At 45.7% G+C, this 26,332-nt stretch overlaps 1 protein-coding gene across 2 annotated transcripts in view; it reads left to right on the forward strand.

Annotated features, from left to right (window-relative positions):
* LOC138657703 (chemerin-like receptor 1) overlaps positions 1 to 26,332 on the forward strand; it is a 151,114-nt gene that overhangs the window by 54,880 nt on the left and 69,902 nt on the right. The window contains exon 1 of one of the 2 annotated variants that reach the window (XM_069745400.1): positions 13,342 to 13,466. The exons of the other annotated variant lie outside the window; for it this stretch is intronic. The gene's annotated coding sequence lies outside the window, so the exon portion shown is untranslated. Of the gene's footprint in view, positions 1 to 13,341; positions 13,467 to 26,332 lie in introns of those variants that run through there. 2 annotated transcript variants of the gene reach the window in all.

Genomic DNA, 26,332 nt, shown 5'->3' on the forward strand with positions numbered 1-26,332 from the left:
CAAGGTGTTCCCCAGGTTTCGTCCACATTGCTTCGGTCTTCCGACTCTCGTTTAGTAGTTGTAGAAAACTACACTGCATTAGGCCTACAAATTGGGTATGGGGTGTAGAGAGATGGTGTGTTCCACTCCAAGGTGTTCCCCAGGTTTCCTCTCCATTGCTTCGATCTTCATGCTCTCGTTTAGTAGTTGTTGGAAACTACGCTGCATTAGGCCTACAAATTGGATATGGGGTGTAGAGAGATGGTGTGTTCCACTCCAAGGTGTTCCCCAGGTTTCCTCGCCAAGGCTTCGATCTTCCGGCTCTCGTTTAGTAGTTGTTGGAAACTACACTGCATTAGGCCTACAAATTGGGTATGGGGTGTAGAGAGATGGTGTGTTCCACTCCAAGGTGTTCCCCAGGTTTCCTCTCCATTGCTTCGATCTTCATGCTCTCGTTTAGTAGTTGTTGGAAACTACGCTGCATTAGGCCTACAAATTGGGTATGGGGTGTAGAGAGATGGTGTGTTCCACTCCAAGGTGTTCTCCAGGTTGCCTTTCCTGAGCTTCGATCTTCTGGCTCTCGTTTAGTAGTTGTTGGAAACTACGCTGCATTAGGCCTACAAATTGGGTATGGGGTGTAGAGAGATGGTGTGTTCCACTCCAAGGTGTTCCCCAGGTTTCCTCTCCATTGCTTCGATCTTCATGCTCTCGTTTAGTAGTTGTTGGAAACTACACTGCATTAGGCCTACAAATTGGGTATGGGGTGTAGAGAGATGGTGTGTTCCACTCCAAGGTGTTCCCCAGGTTTCGTCCACATTGCTTCGGTCTTCCGACTCTCGTTTAGTAGTTGTAGAAAACTACACTGCATTAGGCCTACAAATTGGGTATGGAGTGTAGAGAGACGGTGTGTTACACTCCAAGGTGTTCCCCAGGTTTCGTCCACATTGCTTCGATCTTCCGACTCTCGTTTAGTAGTTGTTGGAAACTACACTGCATTAGGCCTACAAATTGGGTATGGGGTGTAGAGAGACGGTGTGTTACACTCCAAGGTTTTCCCCAGGCTTCATCTCCATTGCTTCGATCTTCTGGCTCTCGTTTAGTAGTTGTTGGAAACTACACTGCATTAGGCCTACAAATTGGGTATGGGGTGTAGAGAGATGGTGTGTTCCACTCCAAGGTGTACCCCAGGTTTCGTCCACATTGCTTCGGTCTTCCGACTCTCGTTTAGTAGTTGTAGAAAACTACACTGCATTAGGCCTACAAATTGGGTATGGGGTGTAGAGAGATGGTGTGTTCCACTCCAAGGTGTTCCCCAGGTTTCCTCTCCATTGCTTCGATCTTCATGCTCTCGTTTAGTAGTTGTTGGAAACTACGCTGCATTAGGCCTACAATTGGATATGGGGTGTAGAGAGATGGTGTGTTCCACTCCAAGGTGTTCCCCAGGTTTCCTCGCCAAGGCTTCGATCTTCCGGCTCTCGTTTAGTAGTTGTTGGAAACTACACTGCATTAGGCCTACAAATTGGGTATGGGGTGTAGAGAGATGGTGTGTTCCACTCCAAGGTGTTCCCCAGGTTTCCTCTCCATTGCTTCGATCTTCATGCTCTCATTTAGTAGTTGTTGGAAACTACGCTGCATTAGGCCTACAAATTGGGTATGGGGTGTAGAGAGATGGTGTGTTCCACTCCAAGGTGTTCTCCAGGTTGCCTTTCCTGAGCTTCGATCTTCTGGCTCTCGTTTAGTAGTTGTTGGAAACTACGCTGCATTAGGCCTACAAATTGGGTATGGGGTGTAGAGAGATGGTGTGTTCCACTCCAAGGTGTTCCCCAGGTTTCCTCTCCATTGCTTCGATCTTCATGCTCTCGTTTAGTAGTTGTTGGAAACTGCACTGCATTAGGCCTACAAATTGGGTATGGGGTGTAGAGAGATGGTGTGTTCCACTCCAAGGTGTTCCCCAGGTTTCGTCCACATTGCTTCGGTCTTCCGACTCTCGTTTAGTAGTTGTAGAAAACTACACTGCATTAGGCCTACAAATTGGGTATGGAGTGTAGAGAGACGGTGTGTTACACTCCAAGGTTTTCCCCAGGTTTCGTCCACATTGCTTCGATCTTCCGACTCTCGTTTAGTAGTTGTTGGAAACTACACTGCATTAGGCCTACAAATTGGGTATGGGGTGTAGAGAGACGGTGTGTTACACTCCAAGGTTTTCCCCAGGCTTCATCTCCATTGCTTCGATCTTCTGGCTCTCGTTTAGTAGTTGTTGGAAACTACACTGCATTAGGCCTACAAATTGGGTATGGGGTGTAGAGAGATGGTGTGTTCCACTCCAAGGTGTTCCCCAGGTTTCGTCCACATTGCTTCGGTCTTCCGACTCTCGTTTAGTAGTTGTAGAAAACTACACTGCATTAGGCCTACAAATTGGGTATGGGGTGTAGAGAGATGGTGTGTTCCACTCCAAGGTGTTCCCCAGGTTTCCTCTCCATTGCTTCGATCTTTATGCTCTCGTTTAGTAGTTGTTGGAAACTACACTGCATTAGGCCTACAAATTGGGTATGGGGTGTAGAGAGATGGTGTGTTCCACTCCAAGGTGTTCTCCAGGTTGCCTTTCCTGAGCTTCGATCTTCCGGCTCTCGTTTAGTAGTTGTTGGAAACTACGCTGCATTAGGCCTACAAATTGGGTATGGGGTGTAGAGAGATGGTGTGTTCCACTCCAAGGTGTTCCCCAGGTTTCCTCGCCAATGCTTCGATCTTCATGCTCTCGTTTAGTAGTTGTTGGAAACTACACTGCATTAGGCCTACAAATTGGGTATGGGGTGTAGAGAGATGGTGTGTTCCACTCCAAGGTGTTCTCCAGTTTGCCTTTCCTGAGCTTCGATCTTCCGGCTCTCGTTTAGTAGTTGTTGGAAACTACACTGCATTAGGCCTACAAATTGGGTATGGGGTGTAGAGAGATGGTGTGTTCCACTCCAAGGTGTTCCCCAGGTTTCCTGTCCATTGCTTCGATCTTCATGCTCTCGTTTAGTAGTTGTTGGAAACTACACTGCATTAGGCCTACAAATTGGGTATGGGGTGAAGAGAGATGGTGTGTTCCACTCCAAGGTGTTCCCCAGGTTTCCTCGCCAATGCTTCGATCTTCATGCTCTCGTTTAGTAGTTGTTGGAAACTACACTGCATTAGGCCTACAAATTGGGTATGGGGTGTAGAGAGATGGTGTGTTCCACTCCAAGGTGTTCTCCAGGTTGCCTTTCCTGAGCTTCGATCTTCCGGCTCTCGTTTAGTAGTTGTTGGAAACTACGCTGCATTAGGCCTACAAATTGGGTATGGGGTGTAGAGAGATGGTGTGTTACACTCCAAGGTGTTCTCCAGGTTGCCTTTCCTGAACTTCTATCTTCAGGCTCTCATGAAATTGTGGTTAAATGGAACAACTGCATTTGGCGTACTAGTTGGTTTGGGGCCTACTATCGGTGTCTGCCACTCCTTGCTGTTCTCCCCCCATGAACAAAGCTGTGCCCCCTGTTTACTACGGTTGCCAATTTTGAACTGCATTTCGACTACTTACTGATTTGGGCCTACTCTCTGTGTCAGCCTCTCATTACAGTTGTCCTCCACTGCAATGCCCCCTGGTTAGTCCTGTGTTACCAATTTTGAACTGCATTTAGCCAACTTTATTCTTTGGGCCTATATCTGTGTTTCCTCCTCATCCTGCCCATTGCCCAGCCAGTGATAGATGAGTCTGCTGGTACATTGACCCATAACGCAAAATTCCCCGTGCACGCTACACAGCAAGATTGTGACCCTGCTGAAAGTCAGGTTGCTCTTCCCGCATACCATACCACCTTACACGGGGACAAGAGGAAGGTGCAGATGAAAGTGAAGGTTCCTTCATCAGGTGGGGGGAGGAATACTAGTTGGCGATGTCACTAGCACAGGGCCTCTCATAGTACGCAAAAGTGCGAGTGGGCCCCCCCTGCTTGCTCAGGATCACAGCACTTGCAAAGTTGAAATACTTACCTCTCCCTGCTCCACTGCCGTGACGTGGTCCAGATTTACTGGGCCCACTAATTACTTGAACCAGCCCTACCCCCCACAACTTTAGCCAAATGACCCCCAATTTCAAATGCCTTCCAATTATTATAAGGTAAATTACGATTGACAAGCTTCTGTAACAAGAATGGATGTTTTTGCCATTAAAATGGGCAATGTAGGTGTTTTCCTGGCCTCCACTCACTGCCGACTATGCTCCCCCATTGACTTGCATTGGGTTTCGTGTTTCGGGCGATACCCGACTTTTCGCCATAATCGGCCGATTCCACTCGACTCGACTTCTAAGATAGTCGGGTTTCGCGAAACACGACTCGACTCTAAAAAGGTCAAGGTCGCTCAACCCTAATAATAATAATTTATTCTCACCCTCCGACGTAGCGCTGTCCTCGGCAGTGCAAGCGGCAGGTTCCGGTGCCAAAGATGCTATGCAAGAAGGACCTTCCATGACATCACGGTCACCTGTGCTCATACCAACCCTGGGACCGGAAGCTGCCGCGTGCACCAAACACAGGCGCCAGGACTACAAGGAGCCTTCGGAGGGTGAGTATATGTTTATTTTTTATTTTAAGTCTTTTTTAAACACGCATATAGTGCCCACATTGCTATATACTACGTGGGCTGTGTTACATACTGCGTGGGCTGCGTTATATACTACATGGCTGCTTTGTACTATGTGGGCAGTGTTATATTCTATGTGGGCAATGTTATATACTGCGTGGGCTGCGTTACATACTACATGGCTGCTATGTACTATGTGGGCAGTGTGATATACTATGTGGGCAATGTTATATACCGTGTGGGCTGTGTTATATACTGTTTGTGCTGTGTTATATACTGCATGGCCACTGTTATATACTGTGTGGCCTGTATTAACGCATCGGGTATTCAAGAATATGTCGTAGCCTGTGCTATATACTATGTGGCTGCTATATACACACATATTCTAGAATACCCGTTAGAATCGGGCCACCATCTAGTATATAATATACATTTTCAAATATAGCTGTATTAGAATAATTGAAAAACATGAGCTCATTCAGAAGAGATATAGTACATCAGCTTAACCGACACAGTATTTTGTTCAAATATCAGGCGATACTGTGCCTATGACTATATCCTGTATGATATGAGAGGTAGAAAATATATTTAACCCACAAATACCACACTATTTTGCAGTTTCCTGCTCATGCTAGTAAAAATGGATAAAAAATGTTTTACATTTATGCTATTAACTCACTTTTCATCTTTAAGGGACATATAGGGGGAGATTTACTAAGCTAATGGTGCGTACAGAGGAAATACTCATTGGTTTATGCCTGTCACACAGTTTCAGGCTATGACTCTCGGACAAAAAGGTTCAAGTAGCCCTGGTTTAAAATAATTCAACCAAATTGTGACATAAGGAAAAGTGTCTAACCTGTCAAGAAAGATCCACATATTTGGGAATGTTTAGCTTGCAAAAAAGAAGACTGAGATGAGACTTAAAAGATGTCTACAAATATCTCAAGGGCTGTCACATTGTAGAAGGATCATCTTTATTCTCATTTGGACAAGGAAAGACTAGAAGCAATGGGATGAAACTGAATGGGAGGAAACAGATTAGATATTAGAAAAAACTTTTTGACAGTGAGGGTGATCAATGAGTGGAACAGGCTACCACGAGAGGTGGTGAGTTCTCCTTCAATGGAAGTCTTCAAACAGAGGCTGGACAGACATCTGTCTGGGATGATTTAGTGAATCCTGCTTTGTGCAGAGGGTTGGACCAGATGACCCCGGAGGTCCCTTTCAACTCTACCATTCTATGAATTTATCATACAGACTAATCAGCCCCAGAGTGTATTTTTAAAGCATTTCAATTTTAATTTATGAAAACAAATATTGAGGTTAAAACCAGGTTTGAGTCTCTGATACATTGGCAGTGGAGATGAGTGGATCTGACAAAATTTTAATTTGGCTGTTCATGTTTATTTTACTGAGAAATTTGATTCATAGAAAAGTTATTTTCCGCAAAGTGATTGTCCCTTATAATGCTCTTTTTACATCTCATTACGAACATGAGATGTAAAAAATAAAAAAAAATACTCCCTCATTGCCCATCTCTCATGCTTCTCCCTGCCCCCTGTCCAGTTCTCTGTTGAGTGGCATATTCAGAATTTACTCTAGGCTGGTACTGCCAGACATGAGCAGGACTCAGAGCATGCGGTGTGGTGGAGGTACTTAGGACTGGACCAGAAGCGTAGCTAGGGTTTCAACTTAGGGGGGCGAAACATCTGAGTGGGTCCCTAACCAGCTAACCCTGATTACAGCTACGGTTGCGCACTCTAATTGTGAATATAGGGGAACCTCAGAATATGACCGCACTGTTATTGAAAATAAATCTATATACAAAAACGAACATTGACTTTACCGCCATATTGTGACCATATGCAACTTTGATGGTCACAATACTCTGAGTGCCCCTATAACAATGATGCTTAAGTTCCCACTTAACATTTAATAATGTCCCCTAAGTTCCCCCATGTACTGCTCTATTATACACAGTATGGTGAGCTTAAAGCTTCCCTATATACAGTCTAAGGCCCCCGCAGCTCCCCTATACACAGTATGATGATTCTATAACTCCCTGAAACACCGTATGATGTTCCCACTGCTCACCTTTACACCGTATAATGCTGACAGAGCTCCACTATAGAAAGTATAATGCCCCCCAGAGCCCCCCTATATACAGTGTAATGGGCCAACAGCTCCCATATGCACAATATGCCTTCGCAGTTCCCTATACACAGTATGATGGGCCTGCATCTCCCTTATACACAGTATGTCTCCCACAGTTCCCCTGTACACAGTATGATGGGCCCACAGCTTCCTTATACACAGTATTATGAGACCGCAGCTCCCATATACACAGTATGATGGGACCGCAGCTCCCTTATACACATTATGATGGGCCCACAGCTCCCCTATACACAGTATGATGAGCCCAGAGCTCCTTTATACACAGTATGATTGGCCCACAGCTCCCTTATACACAGTATGATGGGCCTACAGCTCCCTTATGCACAGTATGATGGGCCCGCAGCTCCCTTATACACAGCATGATGAGCCCGCAGCTCCCTTATACAGAGTATGATGGGCCCGCAGCTCCCTTATACACAGTATGATGGGCTCGCAGCTCCTTTATACACAGTATGATGACCCCGCAGCTCCCTTATACACAGTATGATGGACTCACAGCTCCCTTATACACAGTATGATGGGCCCACAGCTCCCTTAAACACAGTATGATGGGCCCGCAGCTCCCTTATTCACAGTATGATGAGCCCGCAGCTCCATTATACACAGTAGGATGAGCCTGCAGCTCCCTTATACACAGTATGATGGGCCCACAGCTCCCTTATACACAGTATGATGAGCCTGCAGCTCCCTTATACACAGTATGATGGGCTTGCAGCTCCCTTATACACAGTATGATGAGCCAGCAGCTCCCTTATACACAGTATGATGGGCTTGCAGCTCCCTTATACACAGTATGATGAGCCCGCAGCTCCCTTATACACAGTATGATGAGCCCGCAGCTCCCTTATACACAGTATGATGAGCCCGCAGCTCCCTTATACACAGTATAATGGGCTTGCCGCTCCCTTATACACAGTATGATGAGCCCGCAGCTCCCTTATACACAGTATGATGGGCCCGCAGCTCCCATATACACAGTGTGATGTGTGCACAGCTTCCTTATACATAGTATGCTGGACTCACAGCTCCTTTATACACAGTATGATGAGCCCGCAGCTCCCTTATACACAGTATGATGGGCCCGCAGCTCCCTTATACACAGTACGATGAGCCCACAGCTCCCTTATACACAGTGTGATTGGCCCGCAGCTCCATTATACACAGTATAATGAGCCCACAGCTCCCTTATACACAGTAGGATTGGCCCGCAGCTCCCTTATACACAGTATGATTGGCCCGCAGCTCCTTTATATGTAGTATGATTGGCCTGCAGCTCCCGTATACACAGTGTGATTGGCCTGCAGCTCCCTTATACACAGTGTGATGAGCCCACAGCTCCCTTATACACAGTACGCTTGGCCCGCAGCTCCTTTATACATAGTATGATTGGCCTGCAGTGCCGCTGCTCAAACTTATGAGCGCAGCTTCTGACAGTTCAGAAGTTAGAAACTATGTCACAAGCGCTCAATGTAAGACTATGAGGCTATGTGAATTTAAATTTAAAAAAACTGACCGTCACATCCAAACATAGATTAAGTGTGAACAGGTGCTGAACCTAGAGTCCCCAACTCATATACAGTCAAATAAATAAGGCAGCACACTGCGGCGCCAAAACATGCAAACATGAAACATGAAAATTGAACTGCATTACTGCACTAGAAATATGAAAAAATTAGAGCATTTAGCGCATAAATTGGCCAATTCATGTGTACCTGGTACCACATGAATTGGACAATTTATGCACTAAATGCTCTCATTTTTCTAGTGCAGTAATGCAGTTCAATTTTCATTTTTCATGTTTGCATGTTTTGGCGCCACAGTTTGCTGCCTTATTTATTTGACTATGAGGCTATGTGAACTTGTTGCGGAATTACCACGGATTTCCTGTGTTTTTTGTGTGCAGATTTCACCTGCGTTTTACCACCTGCGGATTCTTATACAGGAGCAGGTGTAAAATGCTGCGGAATCCTCAAAAAGAATTGACATGCTACGGAAAATACAAGGCAGAGTTTCCGCGCGATATTTTCTGCACCATGGGCACTGCGGATTTGGTTTTCCATACGTTTACATGGCACTGTAAACCAGATGGAAAACTGCTGCGGATCCACAGCGGCTAATCCGCAACGTGTGCACATAGCCTGAGAGTGAGAAAGAGGCCAGAACGAGGCTCCCATAGACTCACATTGATTAGTGACCTATGCGCTGCTCCATGAAACACTGGAGCAGCGGACAGGTCACAAACTGCAGGAGACAGAGCTGAGTGGAGACAAAAACAGATAAAAACGCCAGAAGGTGAGTATCAGACAGGAGGCAGGGGACGTGGATTTTCAGCACCGGTCCAGCAATGAAATAAAAAATAATGCTGGAGCGGTGCTGTAAATGTGATGCAGCTTTTGGTTACTATATGTGTGCTCCTTGCACTAATACTCATAAAAGACCCAGGTGGTATGTTTCAATAGCCCCCTAACCCCCCACCCCCAATCTCCAGCCTTCCCCCAATCTCCAGCCTCCACAGACAGCAAATATTACATGTGATGGAGTACATATATCATAACAAAACATTATAATATTCAGCCCCCAGTGACCTGTTCCCCCTTCCCCCACTTCAGCCCCAATACCCCCCATCATCTCACATCCACCCCTCAGTGCTCTGTCCCACTTCACTCACCTTCTACCCTCACAACCCCCAAATGGTCTCACATTCACCCCCCCAGTATCCTTTCCCCCTCACTCACTTTCAGCCCCCACAATACCCCAACGGTCTCACAGTGACATACCTGAATTTAATAAACCTAATAAGTTCCATCCCCACTTACTGATAAAGTTTGCACTGCAGGCAGGACCAGGAAGTAAGTGAAATGCAAGGTGGGCACTATGACCCAGCATGCCTGAGCCAATCCCAGCGTGCACAGAGTGAAGAAAAACTGCAGCCACCAGGAAAAGCTTCATCATCGGGTCAGACAGGCGAAACCATTCACTGCAGGAGGGAGACTGCAGCCGCCACTGTGCTAGTAGCCAGCGTGCAGAGTCTCCGTCAGACGGAAGCAGACATTATACTGCTCTGCTCCTATGTGGTGTTCTGCCTCGTCACAGAAGTGGCCCTGGCTCCTAGTGGGCCCCTTCATGTGACAGGGCCCGGGGCGATGGCCCCCTCTGCCCCCTCAGTAGCTGCGCTACTGGACTGGACAGAGATCAGTGGAAAAGGCTGCAGAGGTAAGTAATAAAAAGTTAAAAAGAAGTGAAAAACATACTGTACATAATTGCTAACCTTTCCAGCCATCACCACTGCATCAATGCCCATAGTCTGGTTCACCGTGCCTCGGTGACATCACATCTTTGGTCCAGTGCCTACTTGTGGATTTTGGTCTTTTTGATCTTGAGTCAGCAATGCACTGCAAACTTCGGGGCCTGCACAAAACTGGATAAGCGATGTAATGGAGGTGTGGAGGTAGGATGGCGAAAAGGGGGCAGCAAGGGGGGCAGTTTTCTGTTTTCTTTATTTTCTAACCTTGTGATGGCCGTCTAAAGTTCATGCCACAGCTGGCTGCCATGCATTTAAATTTACGCAGAGCGAATTAAAAAAAAGTATCTTCCAGAATGTTGATTTTTTGCAAATTTAAGTTGGATTCAATTCCACTCAAATAAATGTGCCCATCTTTAATTGGCAGAGTTTTTTTCCTTTTACCATAGTTTACAACATTTATATTACTATTTGATATTCTTTAGCTTTTTTATCATAACTTGGTTTTGCAGAATGGAATCCTCAATAGTTGATCTTGTTGACTTGCATCATTTACGTCCTGTCTTGGCCCATAACAACATCTGCATGAAGTTTGTATGTTCTCCCTCACCTAGTATAGACTTGCAAAAATTGATCTTAGCATATGAGATAATAAATATAAATAGAGAGCCCCACTGAGGGCAAATTTTTCTTGTAACTGGGGCTGTCAAAGCACGGCCATTTATAGGACAAAATTGCTCTGATACCTCAACAGTTGTCAGAATTACGGCTGTGTTGGGTCTTATTAAACAGCCTTTTCACCTTCCAGTTAGGCCTGTCCCACACGTCCAGATAATTCCGGTACTGGAAAAATCGGTACCGGAGTTATCCGTGTCCGTGTGTTCACGTGGCACATCAGTGTGGCACATGTGCGGTAGCCGTGTGCCGTCCGTGTGCCGACTGGGTACCACACGGACCGTGCAGGAGACAGCGCTAGAGTTAAGCGCTGTCCCCTGCCTTGGGTGCTGAATCCAGAATTCATTCCTTCTTCCCAGCAGCGTTCGCTGGAGAGAAGGAATGAAAAATCATTTTTTTAATTTTTTTTGTTGTTAAAATAAAGTTCCCGGTAATCTCCCCCCTCCCACCCCCTATGCGCCCGCCCGCTAGCATTAAAATACTTACCCAGCTCCCTCGGCGCTTCCATCCTCTCAGCGTCGCAGCTCTTCCTGTATGAGCGGTCACGTGGTGCCGCACATTACAGTGATGAATATGCGGCTCCACCCCTATGGGAGGTGGAGGCGCATATTCATCACTGTAATGTGCGGCACCACGTGACCGCTCATACAGGAAGAGCTGCGACGCTGAGGCGAAGCGCCGAGGGCGCTGGGTAAGTATTTTAATGCCAGCGGGCGGGCGCACAGGGGGTGGGAGGGGAAGATTACCGGGAACTTTATTTTAACAAAAAAAAAAAGATTTTTCATTCCTTCTCTCAGCATCACAAGCTGGGGGACAGCGCTTAACTCTAGCGCTGTCTCCTGCATGGCACACGGACTGCACATGGACAGCATCTGTGTGCGGTACGTGTTTTACACGGACCCATTGACTTTAATGGGTCCATGTGATCCATGCGTTCCCACAAATACTGACTTGTCTCCGTGTTTTTCAAACGGACACACGGTCCGTGAAAACACACTGACATGTGCAGAGACACATTGATTTTAATGTGTCTACGTGAGTCAGTGTCTCCGGTACGTGAGGAAACTGTCACCTCACGTACCGGAGCCACTGACGTGTGAAACCGTCCTTATGCAGTGATCATGTGATTGTCTAAAAGAGGCAGTGCTAATGCAATAATATCTCTGTCTAAGGTCAGAGTCACACTAGCTTAGGGCATCCAATGCGAGAGCATCAGATGCGATATGTTAATGACCCTCGGCTCCTGCTCTGCTGTGGGCAGGAGCCAAGTGTCATGCCACTGTGGTCCGATCCTCTTGCACAGAGAGAATTGGAGTACAGCTGCGGAGGAGGCGGAGAAAGTAATTTCTCCATCTCCTCCACTGCCAGCATCTGTGTATATACCGCACCACACTCGGATGATATCCGAGTGAGGTGTGCTGTGTCGCTTGTACCCATAAACTTATATGCTGCGATTCTTCTCGCATGCTGATTTGGCATGAGAAAATAATCACAGATGTGAGCTTCCCCATGAATTAATTCTGGTCCAAGTGCTATGCCATGTTTTCTTGTATAGCACATGTCCATATTCTATGCTAGTGTACATACTTTATGTTTCAATTTCTTATGAATGTGATTGCCTCTGCCACCGATCCATAAATAAAATGCAATTCTCCCATTGGTTTCTAGGTTTTGCTTTCACAGCATTTATTATGCAGTAAAAATGACCTGACAGTATGAGTCTTCATGTCATCATGATTATGCGGATTCAAACCCTATAATGTTTCTTTAATGTCTTAGTGGTTTTGTTTGTCTCACCATTTTCTGGGACCCGTCACTTGTTGTTTTCCCCATTAATGGAGCTGGGCTTCCTTTTTACAAACTGAAATTACATTTAGAGCTCGTGTACACGACTGTAATAATTGGGCGAGTGCTATACGTTTTGTCACAAGCCAAACACCTTTTGTCTACCATATGACCAGGGCAGAATTATCCAGTATTAGAAAAAAAATTAAGTTTCCATTAAATGATTGCAATCAGGCAAGCATAAATGCTGTAAAACTGTAAGAAAACTGTACAACCTCTCCCTAATTGCTTACGTGCCCTACATGATTTAAAACAAAAAACAAAGAAACAAACAAAAAAACACTTATCTTCTGCATCGGTGCTGCTCCGGTGTGCTCCTGGCAGTTACATGACAATCAGCGGCCGTTGATCAGCTGCAGCTTTTGAGTGTTCTATCACAGTGAATGTCTGCTCTGATGAAATAGTGAAGGCTGCAGCCAATCAGCGACTGCTGTTTGGTTGCAGTCATCACACGTCATAATAATGTCATGTGACCACTGGGAATCTCAGGAGTAAGTAAGATTAGGTTTTTTATTTTATGTTGGGCATTTTAGCAATTAACATGGAATTGGGTAGTGAACATCCTCTTCAGTATAGGAAATATATTAGAAAATGATATCATTTTCATTACAGAAAAAGTAAATTTGGTCAGAATCAGTAAAACTGCAAACATGCAAACATTCTGAGCTGTTCATTTGCAATGATATAAAAATGTGGATGAGAAGAAGTCTTGAGAGTGATAATGGCTTTATGATGGAGACCACAAAGGAAGTGAGAACAAAGTGAGTATGTCCATGCATACAAAGGAAATGCAGAGTACACATATCTTAGCATGCATTCTTGGACTAAAGCAGACAGTGACATTACCCAAACATACACCTCTGTATGCTCCAAGGCAAGACTTCAGAATAGTTAGAATGTGGACATATCTAGAGTGGTGTCAACACTTAAACCTGATGGTTATTTTCTGGTAAGGACATTTTACTATAAAATATTGTAGTACAATATAGAATAATATTATAGTATCATTTATAGAATTTTAGCGCAATGGAAAGTCTTTGAAATGTTCACATTGTTTTTTAATTAACTCCTTTATGACATGGAAATTTTTCCTTTTTTGTGCTTTTATTTTTTACTCTTCTTCCAAGTGTTTTAACTTAGTTAAATGGCCATCAACATAGACAAATGGCTGTTTGTTTTTTGCTAGATTATTTGTAGTTTTTAATAACACCATTCAGCCTATCATGCAATCTACTAAAAACTGTGAAATAAATTCAAGGTGTGTAAATATGGTGAAAAAATGCAATTCCCCTATTGCTTTTTGGGTTTAATTTTCACAGCATTCATTATGCAGTAAAAATGACCTGGCAAAATGCGTATTCATGTCAGAATGAGTATGCCGATTTCAAACCTATAATATTTTTTTAATGGTCAAAATATTAAGAACTTTGTAAAATAAAGTTTTGCTTGTCTCGCCATTTTCTGATACCTTTACATTTATCTTACATTTAAGGCTTGTGAAGATAACCGTAATAATCGGAAGGATGCTATCCTTCATTTTGACTGATATCACTCTTCACTATGCTAGTGTATGAGGACGTGCACATGTTAGATTTTTTCCTCAGACAGAGCCAGTATGAAGAAAAAAAAATCACTGTATGCCCAAGTTTGATCCTATATTAAGATCACACTCGACCATGCAAGTCAATGAGTGCCCTGGAAACCATTGGATTGCACTCTGATGACACTTTGGAGAATCTTTTCCTCATTCAAAAGAATCGGATCACACTATGCTCACACTATGATCAGTTTGATGAGAGTGTGATTTTGATAATCAACCCGATTCTCTCGGATAAGTGAATATATGGTTGTTTGCACCTATCATTTTATTGCTATACATAAGATGTTTAGATCTCTTTTGATTGTTATATTTTGTGGAAATTGCAGCACCTAAAAAAAAAAAAAAATGATTTAACCCCTTTATCCCATATGACGTACTATCCCGTCCAGGTGACCTGGGACTTAATTCCCAGTGACGGGATAGTACGTCATAGTGTTTAATGCAACATCGCGACTTAAATCGCGGTGATCGCATTAAATTTCCGGCGCCATCTTACCTGGAGGAAGATGGCGCCGACATCCCCGGGCATGGCTTCGCCCCCCAGGCCTCTGGATCGCTGTGATTGGCTGTTCAATTCTGAACAGCCAATCACAGCGTTCCTCATTGTTTCAGCCAATCGGAGCGGCTGAAACAATGAGGTCGCAGGCTAGGATCGAGTACCGATGTACTCGATCCTAGGGCCGGTGCCTGGCAGCGCCAGGCACCGGCAAAAACCCCCCGGATTGGCGCGATCGCCGATCGTATCGATCGCGCCAATCGCAGGGCACAGCGGCGGTATTACCGCCGCTGTGCCCTGCTGTACTGGCCTGGATCGGTGCTGCAATAGCACCGATCATAGGCCAGAGCCTAGTGCAGGCCCAGCAGGGCCTGCAGAGGCTGATTGGCGCGATCGATGCGAACGACGATCGCGCCAATCACCGGGCACAGCGGCGGTGTTACCGCGCTGTGCCCAGCTGTTCCCTGCCCCGTGCCCGGCTTTTCCCTGCCCCGTGCCGGCTGTCATACCCCCTGCCCCCTGCTGTAGCGGCCTGGATCGGTGCTGCCATGGCACCGATCACAGGCCAGTGACTAGTGCAGGCCCAGCAGGGCTGATTGGCTCGATCAACGATCGCGCCAATCACAGGGCACAGCGGCGGTCACGTTGTGACCGCTGTGTGCCCTGCTGGTGACCTGGCAGTGACCTGCCTAGGATCGGAGGGATCCTAGGCAGTTGCCATGGTCACCAAGCCCTGCAGGGATTGGTGGGATCGATGTTATCATCGACAGCTCACAGCAGCGGTGTGACCGCTCTGTGACCTGTCTGTCACCTGCAGGTGACCTGTGTAACCGCTCTGCAGGGGTCCTCACTCTAGCTGAGGGACTCCTGCTATGCGGTCACACAGCCAGATCTTGTCTTGCTGGGCCTTGTGGTGCTACAGAAGCCTGTAACACCACAATCCCCTGCGATACAAAAAAGCGGAAGAAAGAAAACCAAAGAAAGAAGAGAGACTACAAAAGGTAAGTGCTAACAACCCCTACCTGGTCTCATTTCACCCCCCATTCCCCCCATCCCCCCCTTCCCCCCCTTCTTTACCCCCTCCGTCCCTCTTTGCGCCGCCTCCGTGCGCACGTTTAGCAGCCGCCGAGCGTTGATTGGTGACGCAGTTCACTGATCAACACTCGTGCTCGCTTTTTTTTCAGCAGCCCCCTTTGCCCAATTCCGTACACCCATCCCGCAGCCGCCAAACTTTGATAAGTGACGCAGTTCACTTATCAGAGCTTGTGCCTGCCGTTTTCCTTTTTTTTTTTTCTCCCACATCTCCGTGCGTTCACCCCGCGCGCATCTAACCCGTGCTTTCCTTTTTTTCCCCCCACATCTCCGTGCGCTCACCCCGCCGCGTCTAACCCGTGCTTTCCTTTTTTTTTTTCCCACATCTCCGTGCGCTCACCCCACCGTGTCTAACCCGTGCTTTCCTTTTTTTTTTCCCACATCTCCGTGCGCTCACCCCGCGCGCATCTAACCCGTGCTTTCCTTTTATTTTCCCCCACATCTCCGTGCGCTCACCCCACCGTGTCTAACCCGTGCTTTCCTTTTTTTTTTCCCACATCTCCGTGCGCTCACCCCGCGCGCATCTAACCCGTGCTTTCCTTTTTTTCCCTCCACATCTCCGTGCGCTCAGCCCACCACATCTAACCCGTGCGCTCACCCCGCGCGCATCTAACCCGTGCTTTCCTTTTTTTCCCCCACATCTCCGTGCGCTCACCCCACCGCGTCTAACCCGTGCTTTCCTTTTTTTTCCCCCACATCTCCGTGCGCTCACCCCACCGCGTCTAACCCGTGCTTTCCTTTTTTTTTTTTTCTCCCACATCTCCGTGCGTTCACCCCGCGCACATCTAACCCGTGCTTTCCTTTTTTTCCCCCACATCTCCGTGCGCTCACCCCGCCGCGTCTAACCCGTGCTTTCCTTTATTTTTTTTTTCTCACATCCCTGTGCACGCACCCAGCAGCCGCTGAACTTTGGTAAGTGACGCGGTTCATTTATCAGAGCTCTCGTGCCTTCGGGTTTTTTTTCACATCCCCGTTCACACACCCAGCAGCCGCCAAACTTTGGTAAGTGACGCGGTTCACTTATCAGAGCTAGGGCCTGCTGTTTTATACTTTTCTTTCACAGGTATTTTTTTTTCCTTTAGCTTTTTCTTTTCAGAGTAGTTTTCACCAAGCACTATCCCCCAACACTTACACATAGTTACCAATAAAGTACACTCAAGCACCACACTTACAAAAAAAATGTCCCGCTCGTCCCGTTCGTCCCAACAGCGCTATTCAGTGGAGGAGGCATATGCTTTCCTTGCCTCCGACACTGATAGCGAGGGAGAGGATCCCACTTTTCTTTATTTTTCTGATTCTTCCTCATCCTCTTCCCACTCCTCATCTTCCTCCTCCGGCCCTGCGGAACCGCCACACAGACGCCGCAGGACAGAAGATGAGGCTAGGCCCACCATTGCTGAAGACGAACCAGCACACCCCACTGCGGATCCCATATGGACCAGGCCCCCCGAAAATTACGAGCCACTGATTCCTGATTTTGTGGCAGAATCAGGAATCAAGTTTGACACCACCGGCCTCACAGAACTAGACTTTTTCAAAGTCTTTTTCTCTGAGGCTTTCGTCAACCTCATGGTGGAGCAAACTAATCTGTATGCTCGGCAATTTTTGGACCAAAACTCGGGTTCATCATATTCTAACTGGTCTCCTGTAAACGCAGTTGAAATGATGCAGTTTTGGGGCCTGGTCCTCCATATGGGGATTCTGAAAAAGCCTGAACTTCGGCAATATTGGAGTGTGGATATTTTATATAACACTCCAGTATTCAGAATGGTCATGACCCAGACGCGTTTTGAGGCCATCCATAAATTCCTGCATTATTCCGATAATGCACGGTGTCCCGCACGAGATGACCCCAACTTTGACCGTCTGTTCAAAGTTCGGCCGGTCATCGAACACTTCAACAAAAAGTTTGCAGAAGTGTACGTGCCTCAAAGGGACATCTGCGTGGATGAGTCCTTAATTCATTTTAAGGGGCGGCTCGGATTCCGTCAATACCTGCCCAGCAAGAGGGCCAGGTACGGAATCAAACTCTACAAGCTGTGTGAGAGTACCTCAGGGTACACCCACAGCTTTAGAGTCTACGAGGGGAAGGACAGCAGGATTGAACCGCCTGAGTGTCCCCCTGTCCTGGGAGTGAGTGGGAAAATAGTGTGGGATTTGGTGCACCCACTGCTGGATAAAGGTTATCACCTCTATACCGATAACTTTTATTCCAGCATCCCACTCTACAAATCTCTCTTTGCGCAAGGTACCGCAGCCTGCGGTACTGTCCGCAAAAATCAGAGAGGCCTCCCAAAGACGCTACTTGGGCAGATTCTCAGAAAAGGTGAGAGCAAAGCCCAATGTAGCGACCACCTGCTGGTTGTCAAGTACAAGGACAAAAGGGATGTCCTTCTGTTGACCACCATACACGGTGATGGCAGCGCCCTCAGCACTGTTCGGGGTACCTCTGCACAGGTCTTCAAACCGGACTGTGTACTTGGGTACAACAAAAACATGGGGGGCGTTGATCTCTCCGATCAACTCCTCCAACCGTACAGTGCTTTGAGAAAGGCCAGGGTGTGGTACAAAAAGCAGTCCGTGCACATCGTACAAATGGCAATGCTCAACGCTTTCCTGCTGTCATGATGTGCACGCAACACCGATACGTCGTACCTTCATTTCCAAGAGGTAGTGGTTAAGGCCCTGATGTTTGGCACGAGGGAAGGAGCGGGCCCCAGTACTTCTGGAACTGAAGGTGCACGTATCGTACCAGGCCAGCATTTTCCTGGGGTGGTCCCGCCAACTGAAAAAAAAGGTAAGCCGCAAAAAAGGTGCCGAGTGTGCTACAAAAGAGGAATTCGAAGGGACACCACCTATCAATGCGACACCTACCCCGACAAACCTGGCCTGTGTATGAAGGATTGCTTTAAATTGTACCACACCTCCATGCACTACTAATTTACTTTCTAGGAAATAGAATAATTCCAAAGTTGGCACATCTACGTAGGTTCTCTGGGGGTCTACTTTCCAAAATGTTGTCACTTGTGGGTTTTTTTCCTGTTTAGGCACATCAGGGGCTCTGCAAACGGAACATGATGCCCGCAGACGATTCCATCAAAGTCTGCATTCAAAAACGTCAGTACTTCCCTTTCGAGCCCCAACGTGTGCCCAAACAGTTTTTTCCCACATGTGGGGTACCAGCGTACTCAGGGCAAATTGGACAACAACTTTTGTGGTCCAATTTCTCCTGTTACCCTTGGGAAATAAAAAAATTGGGGACTAAAAGATCATTTTTGTGGGCAAAAAATAGGATTTTTTATTTTCACGCCCGGCGTTATAAACTTTAGTGAAACACTTGGGGGTTCAAAGTTGTCACCACACATCTAGACAAGTTCCTTAGGGGGTCTAGTTTCCAAATTGGGGTCACTTGTGGGGGGTTTCCACTGTTTAGGCACATTAGGGGCTCCTCAAACGGAACGTGACGGCCGCAGACGATTCCATCAAAGCCTGCATTCCAAAACGTCACTACTTCCCTTCCGAGCCCTGACGTGTGCCCAAACAGTAGTTTTCTTCCACATATGGGGTACCAGCCTACTCAGGACAAATTGGACAACAACTTTTGTGGTCCAATTTCTCCTGTTACCCTTGGGAAATTAAAAAATTGGGGACTAAAAGATCATTTTTGTGGGCAAAAAATAGGATTTTTTATTTTCACGCCCGGGCGGTATAAACTTCTGTGAAGCACTTGGGGGATAAAAGTGCTCACCACACATCTAGGTAAGTTCCTTAGGGGGTCTAGTTTCCAAAATGGGGTCACTTGTGGGGGGTTTCCACTGTTTAGGCACATCAGGGGCTCACCAAACACGACATGGCGTCCGATCTCAATTCCAGCTAATTTTAGCTTGAAAAAGTCTTATGGCGCTCCTTCCCTTCTGAGCCCTGCCATGCGCCCAAACAGTGGTTCCCCCCCACATATGGGGTATTGTCTTACTCAGGACAAATTGGACTACAACTTTTATGGTCCAATTTCTTCAGTTACCCTTGTGAAAATAAAAAATTGGGGACTAAACAATCATGTTTGTGGAAAAAATACGTTTTTTTATTTTTACGCACGGGCGGTATAAACTTCTGTGAAGCACTTGGGGGATAAAAGTGCTCACCACACATCTAGATAAGTTCCTTAGGGGGTCTAGTTTCCAAAATGGGGTCACTTGTGGGGGGTTTCCACTGTTTAGGCACATCAGGGGCTCATCAAACATGACGTGGCGTCCGATCTCAATTCCAGCTAATTTTAGCTTGAAAAAGTCTTATGGCGCTCCTTCCCTTCTGAGCCCTGCCATGCGCCCAAACAGTGGTTCCCCCCCACATATGGGGTATTGTCTTACTCAGGACAAATTGGACTACAACTTTTATGGTCCAATTTCTTCAGTTACCCTTGTGAAAATAAAAAATTGGGGACTAAACGATCATGTTTGTGGAAAAAATACGTTTTTTTATTTTTACGCACGGGCGGTATAAACTTCTGTGAAGCACTTGGGGGATAAAAGTGCTCACCACACATCTAGATAAGTTCCTTAGGGGGTCTAGTTTCCAAAATGGGGTCACTTGTGGGGGGTTTCCACTGTTTAGGCACATCAGGGGCTCACCAAACACGACGTGGCGTCCGATCTCAATTCCAGCTAATTTTAGCTTGAAAAAGTCAAATGGCGCTCCTTCCCTTCTGAGCCCTGCCATGCGCCCAAACAGTGGTTCCCCCCCACATATGGGGTATTATCTTACTCAGGACAAATTGGACTACAACTTTTATGGTCCAATTTCTTCAGTTACCCTTGTGAAAATAAAAAATTGGGGACTAAACGATCATGTTTGTGGAAAAAAATACGTTTTTTTATTTTTACGCACGGGCGGTATAAACTTCTGTGAAGCACTTGGGGGATAAAAGTGCTCACCACACATCTAGATAAGTTCCTTAGGGGGTCTAGTTTCCAAAATGGGGTCACTTGTGGGGGGTTTCCACTGTTTAGGCACATCAGGGGCTCACCAAACGCGACATGGAGTCCGATCTCAATTCCAGCTAATTTTAGCTTGAAAAAGTCAAATGGCGCTCCTTCCCTTCTGAGCCCTGCCATGCGCCCAAACAGTGGTTCCCCCCACATATGGGGTATCAGCGTACTCAGGACAAATTGGACAACAACTTTTGCAGTCCAATTTCTCCTGTTACCTTTGGGAAAATAAAAAAATTGTTGCTAAAAGATCGTTTTCATGACTAAAAAGTTACATTTTCATTTTTTCTTTCAACATTGCTTTAGCTCTCATGAAGCACCAGAAGGGTTAATAAACTTCTTGAATGTGGTTTTGATCAGCTTGAGGGGTGCAGTTTTTAGAATGGTGTCACTTTTGGGTATTTTTTGCTATATAGACCCCTAAATGTGACTTCAAATGTGAGGTGGTCCCTAAAAAAAATGGTTTTGTAAATTTTGTTGTAAAAATGAGAAATTGCTGGTCAAATTTTAACCCTTATAACTCCCTAACAAAAAAAAAAATTGTTTCCAAAATTGTGCTGATGTAAAGGAGACATGTGGGAAATGTTAATTATTAAGTTTTTTGCGTGACATATCTCTGTGATTTAAGGGCATAAAAATTCAAAGTTGGAAAATTGCAAAATTTTCTAAATTTTCGCCAAATTTCCATTTTTTTCACAAATAAACGCAGGTAATATCAAAGAAATTTTAGCACTATCATGAAGTACAATATGTCACGAGAAAATAATGTCAGAATCACCAAGATCCGTTGAAGCGTTCCAGAGTTATAACCTCATAAAGGGACAGTGGTCAGAATTGTAAAAATTGGCCCGGTCATTAACGTGCAAACCACCCCCGGGGCTTAAGGGGTTAAACTTTTATATATATATTTTTTTAAATCTTTATATATATTTTTTTCCTTATTCTGCTTGTGAGACTTGAACTCATGATTGTTTGATGGCTTATATTATACATTGTATATGATGAAATTTGTGGTTGTCAAATGAAGCTCAATTTTTTAAATGAGGATGCTGACTAGGGTTGAGCGACCTTTACTTTTATAGGATCGGGTCGGGTTTCACGAAACCCGACTTTTGAAAAAGTCGGGTCGAGTGAAATCGGCCGATCCTATAAAAAAGTCGGGGTCGGGGTCGGCCGAAACTCGAAACCCAATGCAGTGCATTGGGTTTCCATGGTTCCCAGGGTCTGAAGGAGCGGAAACTCTCCTTCAGGCCCTGCAATCCATATTTTAGTGTAAAATAAAGAATTAAAATAAAAAATATCGCAATACTTACCCTCTGACGCGCCCTGGTACTAACCGGGAACCTTCCTTCCTTAGAATCAGCCTTCCAGGACCTTGCGGTGACGTCGCGGCTTGTGATTGGCCGCGCGGCCGCCCATGTGACCGCTCGCGCGGCCAATCACAAGCCGCGACGTCACCGAAGGTCCTGGAAGGGCTGATTCTTAGGAAGGAAGGCTTCCGGAAAGAAGCAGGGCGCGTCCGAGGGTGAGTATATACCTAATAGGAATATACTCACCCTCGGACGCGCCCTGCTTCTTTCCTTTTTTTATTTTAATTCTTTATTTTACACTTAAATCTGAATTCCGATACCAATTCCCGATATCTTAAACATATCGGGAATCGGTATCGGAATTCCGATTCTAGATTCAAAAGATCGCCGACTTCATGGCCGACCCCACACTGGGGTCGGGTCGGGTTTCATGAAACCCGACCTTGCCAAAAGTCGGCGACTTTTGAATAATTTCGACCCGTTTCGCTCAACCCTAATGCTGACATTTTGATTTTCAGACAGGAGGTACGCTTCAAACAGACTGTATAGTCTCTCCTTAAAGTCGCTCAGGGTGTGTGACTCCCCTGAGTACTGCGATAACCAGGCTGCTCCCGGTACGTACGGCATTGATAGCGGTATTATGGGGACTGTGACGTCGGTTGCCAGATCTTGCTGCACTCTGGAGGCTGCGGCTGCCGCCGGATTCTGCTGTTCTATGGAGGCTGCGTCTGCGTCTGCTACTGAATCTCTACCCGGAGTAGACATGTTCCTTCCCCCCCTAATTAACCTCAGCCAGGCCTGATGTTCTATTACCGGAGTCTGCAGCTGCTCCACTGGTGGTCTGGGACGGTGCTCCTTCCTGTTCTCCAAGTCGGGGCTTCCTGCTTTCCACCTGCTCACAACAGAATGCGCCAGAGCTTCACTTTGCACTCTTTTTTCTGGGTTCACCCATGGTGGCATGGCCCTTCTGCTTCCTGTGCGCTGTGTGGTGCTGTAATGGCGGCAATTTCTCAATGATTTCTCAGTTAAGCACAGTCTTTTATGTGCAGAAGACCCAGTTTAATCGGTTGGTCTATCCTGTTTGTGACACCAAAATGAGGCACCCACCAGGGCCGTGGGATATTCCGTACCGGGCCGGTTCTTAAATGGATGTGTCATGGTTGCAGTGACCCAGTCCGTGGCCCTGGGTGTCCAATAAAAGAGAATGAATGGAATTAGAAATAAAGTCTAATGTAGTAGTGTTTGTGACGCCACCTGTGGTACTTGGCCAGGGATGGCCGATGCTGCTTAAAGGAGTCCAATGGGGCTAATAATATTGCAGCAGGGTTGGCATAGCTCCCCACAGGAAGAGCTTAGTCCCCAGGGCTCCCGGCGCAGTTGGGAAGGAATGATAGATGGTGGAGTGCAGGAAATAATTGGAGGACACAGGACTTGCAGTGTCTTTACCTTTTACTGGTCAACTTGCAGTCCAACGTACAGGTTACAGGTGATCTTTGAAATCCGGTCAGCCTGGAAGCGGTTCAGAATCCCCCTAGCCAGGTGGGGTTGGAAACCTTCCTTTCTGCACTGAATTCTAGGTTCTTGATGCATTAGCTTTCCTCAAGTCCCTCTCTCAATCTGTCCCTTAAATGGAACTCTACCTGCATGGCAGGCAGCTCGAGCCTTTTTACAGGTGTCCCTTTCTTGTAGTGACTCCAGGCTCTAGTCTGCTGCTCTGCCTTCGGGTGTCAGTTGTGGCTAGAAGACCTGCAATCTCCTGCCCTCCGGTTTCTGCTGTGGGGCATACAGTTCCCACACAACCTCAGACCCCGGTGTCCAGCTTCTTGCGCTTAATCCTGGGAGTGAGATCTATCACAGCTCTACTCTGCTATGAGCAACCACCCATGATTAATGATGAGCGGACGTGCTCGGATAACATTTTATCTGCGCACGCTCCGGTGTTATCCAAGTATCTTTGGCATGCTCGTATATAATGTTTGCTTCCCTGTGGCTGCATGATTTGCGGCTGTTAGGAAATCCCAATGTGTTCAGGCTGTCTAACAGTTGCAAATCATGCAGCCACAGGGACTCGAACATAATATACAAGCACGCCCAAGATAATCGGATATCAGATGTTATCTGAGCCCATTCGCCCATCACGACTCATTATTTAATTTTTTGTATTAGCAAAGCGATAAAATCATTCATTGGGATATCTCATGTATGGATGCAATTATACAACTGATGTATTACAAATTCTCTTTGAATAATGGGATATGAACCATCTGAATATCAATTGATATAAATAATGTTATACACGCAAAAAATATATGAAGATATTATATGGCGCGTGAACCTAACATTTATCTAAGAGACAATTTAATTGATATATAACAGATTGTCTTCAAGCATTCCAATTGTACAGTTCTGCTCAAAAGTTTACATACCTGGCAGAATTTTTGCTTTCTTGGCCTTTTTTCAGAGAATATGAATGATTACAGCAAAATGTTTTCTCCACTCATGGTTAGTGGTTGAGTGAAGCCATTTATTGTCAAACAACTGTGCTTTCTCTTTTTATATCATAATGACAACCTAAAACATCCAAATGACCCTGATCAAAAGTTAATATACCCTGGTGATTTTGACGTGATAACATGCACAGAACACATATGGTTTGAATGGCAACTAAAGGTAACATCCTCACCTGTTACCTGTTTGCTTGTAATCAGTGTGTGTGCATAAAAAATGAGTGAATTTATGGGATCATAAATTATGGGGATCCAAAGCAGTGCCATGGGTTTCTAGAGCAGTGCATGCGGCACTATGACGTTTTGGGCCATCAGTATTCTTCCAATTTTTGTCAAAGTGGGATTCTTAATGTCCTGCCAAGTAGGAGATACCCTAGTATGGTTCAACCTCCTAGGGAAAAAAGGGTCTCATATCACCTCGGGCCTGCAGACATTCCTGGTGGCCATCTGAAAGGTGTTCGATTAGCCAAATCTGGAATCCTCTGTGGTGACACGTGTGAGGAAACCATCTGCCGCTGTCTTTCCAAAGACCATCTGTTTCCCAGGCTGTAGAGTCATCTACCCATGCAGAATACATGACGGTTGACTGTGTTTGGCTGATCAGAAGCCGTAACTCTGTCGTGAGAAGGGTTTGTGGTATTGCTGTGGTTGTGTGGAACATCCGGATGGTCTTTGTCTTGAGAAGACTAAAACACTCCAAAACTTTGGGTCAGTAGGAGAGGCATTCCTTGGGTGTGAGTATTTCCTCTCCACCAATGACTATGACTGTGTCTGTGGGAAGTTGAGGCATTGGTCAGCCGGGAAAGTTATTGCTGAAAGTTGCGCAGAGTCGGTGTCAGATTCCCGTCTAACAATTCCAATTTTTTCACAACTTTATCGCAGTTGGAATATTTTTTATATGGTAAAATTTATAGTGTCCCTCAAAAGTAGAACTCCTCCTGCAAAAAAACAAGCCCTTATATATCTATAACAGGGTATTTGGTTGATACGTTTTTTGCAAAAAATGTATACTAAGCTGCTCTACCAATCTTCACGGTATACCCATATCAGAGCAGTCCTAACTAATGTATGCAATCCCTATCTGATGTATTTAAAAACCTGATCATCTGTATATTACCTGTGTGAACAGGGTTCAGAGAGGAAAAATCCATGTGTGCATACAGGGCAGAACAGCTTTTGTGCAGCTAGCCCAAGAGGAGTGGTGGAACTCCCCAGTCTTGTAGACACAAGAGAACAATCATGGAAACAGGAACACATGGGCTACTTGCACAGTGAACAAGTCTGTAAGAACATGTTCACACACCACCAAGAAACCTGAAGACACAAAAGAGAATGGTAAAACCAAAAACACTCAGTTTGAAAAAATGTTTGCAGTAATCCGCAAGTGCTAGTAAAAGATGTAAATAACAGGGTATTTGGTTGATACGTTTTTTGCAAAAAATGTATACTAAGCTGCTCTACCAATCTTCACGGTATACCCATATCAGAGCAGTCCTAACTAATGTATGCAATCCCTATCTGATGTATTTAAAAACCTGATCATCTGTATATTACCTGTGTGAACAGGGTTCAGAGAGGAAAAATCCATGTGTGCATACAGGGCAGAACAGCTTTTGTGCAGCTAGCCCAAGAGGAGTGGTGGAACTCCCCAGTCTTGTAGACACAAGAGAACAATCATGGAAACAGGAACACATGGGCTACGTATCAACCAAATACCCTGTTATTTACATCTTTTACTAGCACTTGCGGATTACTGCAAACATTTTTTCAAACTGAGTGTTTTTGGTTTTACCATTCTCTTTTGTGTCTTCAGGTTTCTTGGTGG

Source organism: Ranitomeya imitator, chromosome 1, assembly GCF_032444005.1.
Source record: "Ranitomeya imitator isolate aRanImi1 chromosome 1, aRanImi1.pri, whole genome shotgun sequence".
NCBI classification, from domain to species: domain Eukaryota; kingdom Metazoa; phylum Chordata; class Amphibia; order Anura; family Dendrobatidae; genus Ranitomeya; species Ranitomeya imitator.